The sequence below is a fragment of the Physeter macrocephalus genome, unplaced genomic scaffold, assembly GCF_002837175.3.
Source record: "Physeter macrocephalus isolate SW-GA unplaced genomic scaffold, ASM283717v5 random_1549, whole genome shotgun sequence".
NCBI lineage: Eukaryota > Metazoa > Chordata > Mammalia > Artiodactyla > Physeteridae > Physeter > Physeter macrocephalus.
In genome coordinates, this window is record NW_021146839.1 from 22,231 (window position 1) to 25,000 (window position 2,770).

The window sequence follows — 2,770 nt, forward strand, 5'->3', positions numbered from 1 at the left end:
TTATTTTTTTAAATAAATTTATTTATTTATTTTTATTTGTTTATTTTTGGCTGCACTGGGTCTCCGTTGCTGCGCGCGGGCTTTCTCTAGTTGCGGCGAGCAGGGGCTACTCTTCGTTGCGGTGCGCGGGCTTCCCATTGCGGTGTCTTCTCTTGTTGCGGAGCACGGGCTCTAGGCACGCGGGCTTCAGTAGTTGGGGCACGCAGGCTCCGTAGTTGTGGCTCGCGGGCTCTAGAGTGCAGGCTCAGTAGTTGTGGCACACGGGCTTAGTTGCTCCGCGGCTTGTGGGATCTTCCGGGACCAGGGCTCGAACCCGTGTCTCCTGCATTGGCATGCAGATTCTTAACCACTGTGCCACCAGGGAAGCCCGGAACATTTACTCTTGAAGAAAGCTAAAGATATATGTATGCATATAGCTGATTCACTTTGTTATACAGCAGAAACTAACACAACATTGTAAAGCAATTATACTCCAATAAAGACGTTAAAAAAAATAAAATAAAATAAAAAGCTAAAGAGGAGTGGTCATTACCAAACATTGCCACCACGTTGCAAAATCCAAAGACTTGCCCTTGCTATGTCAGTGCCTAAACTGATGGATCAGTAGGAAAGCTGCAGTTTTACACCCTCAACATGTGAGTGGATTGATGTTAGCCAGGCAGAAAAATCTATAAATGATTCACAAGGCAGGAAGAGGAAGTGAAACCAGCCCTTACCAACTTTATGAAGATCATGAGGATAAAATGATGTCTAGTTTATGGCTAATGCCAGCGTGCTGTTTGCGAATGCCAGGGGATTTGTGGGTAGTAATTCACCGTAGGGGGATTACTGTTCAGAATGGCTTCAGACAAAAGATAAAGAAAACCTTGATTGGTGAGGAAGGGGCCACACAAACGATGCCTTCTGCAACGTGTAATTAGGGAACATCCCTCCCAGGCACTTACGGAATGCACCAGCGGGCACGTGGAAACAATGTGAGCATGAATCATTAGGAGTTAGCCACCCTGCGGATTTCTGTGAGCAAACTAAAATTATAAAGCTATAGTACAAAAAAAAAAAAAAAAAAAAGCTATAGTACATGCGAATATAAATAAATCTGAAAATAGATTCAGCTTAGCATGCACGGTCGCCAGCATCAGAATGGATAAACCAGGCGTTTGGAACTCAGATTTGTCCCGCATCAAGTGAATGGATTCCTAGCCTATGACAGTAGCCTAGATAACTCCAAAAATATCTAAAGTTATGTGCCTGCAGCACCCAAGCATCCTGTGTGACTGCGAGACATGTAGCTACAGAGAGTCCTTTAAAATTCCCTCTTATGGCCCTGATGACACATGTAGATACTCCTTCAGCTCTGGGACAGGGTGGAGATGCTGGTCAGGGACTCCCTGGGAGAGATAAGATGAGGGCCAGGCCTCAGGGCACTGGGGCCAGAGGAGGGATCTCTTGACCTCTGACCCTATGCGTCCATCGGTCTCTGAGTCCATCTCTTCTCAATTTACCTTGAATGTGTCCCCTTCTCCCTACTCTGATTCCAGTAGCAGGTCTTTACCATCTGTGGCCTGGAGTATTGCAAATAGCCTCTAACCTAGTTTCCTATGGCTCCTATAACAAATCACCACAAACTTAACGGCTTTTTAAAAAAATTCACATTTATTATCTTACAGATCTGGAGGTCAGAAATTCAAAATGATTCCACTGAACTAAAAATCAAAGTGTTGGCAGCCTGTGTTCCTTCCGGAGGCTCTAAGGGAGAGTCTGTTTCCTTGTTTTTTCAGTTTCTAGAGGCCACCTTCATTCGTTGGCTCGTGGCCCCTTCTCTCACCTTCAAAGTCAGCAGTGCAGCCTCCTCTTCTGCCTCTGGCCTCCTCTTCTGCCTCCTTCTCCCATGCGGAAGGACCCTTGTGACTGCACTGGGCCCACCCCAGTAATCCAAGATGATCTCTTCATGTCAGCATCAGCTGATTAGCAACCTTCATTTCCCTTTGCTAACAGGCTCCTACAGGATAAATTCCAGACTCTTTGCCTGGCCCAGGAGGCCCTCCTGAGAGCCTGGTCCTCCCAGGGGCTCTGGACTCAAATCCTGCTGCTTCCCCGACCTACGCTGTGGGTACAGCAGTGGACAAGGTTTGGAAATAAGATTGCCCTCCAGGCAATGCAAATCAAAACTACAACGAGGTATCACTTCACACCAGTCAGAATGGCCATCATCAAAAAATCTACAAACAATAAATGCTGGAGAGGGTGTGGAGAAAAAGGAACCCTCTTGCACTGTTGGTGGGAATGTAAATTGATACAGCCACTATGGAGAACAGTATGGAGGTTCCTTAAAAAGCTAAAAATAGAATCACCATATGACCTAGCAATCCCACTACTGAGCATATGCCCAGAGAAAACCATAATTCAAAAAGACACATGCACCCCAATGTTCATTGCAGCACTATTTACAATAGCCAGGACATGGAAACAACCTAAATGTCCATTGACAGATGAATGGATAAAGAAGATGTGGTACATATATACAATGGAATATTACTCACTTGAGGACACAGGGAGGGTGAAGGGTAAGCTGGGACGAAGTGAGAGAGTGGCATGGACACATATACACTACCAAATGTAAAATAGATAGCTAGTGGGATGCAGCCGCATAGCACAGGGAGATCAGCTCGGTGCTTTGTGACTGCCTAGAGAGGTGGGATAGGGAGGGTGGGCGGGAGCCGCAAGAGGGAGGAGACATGGGGATATATGTGTGGCTGATTCACTTTGTTAT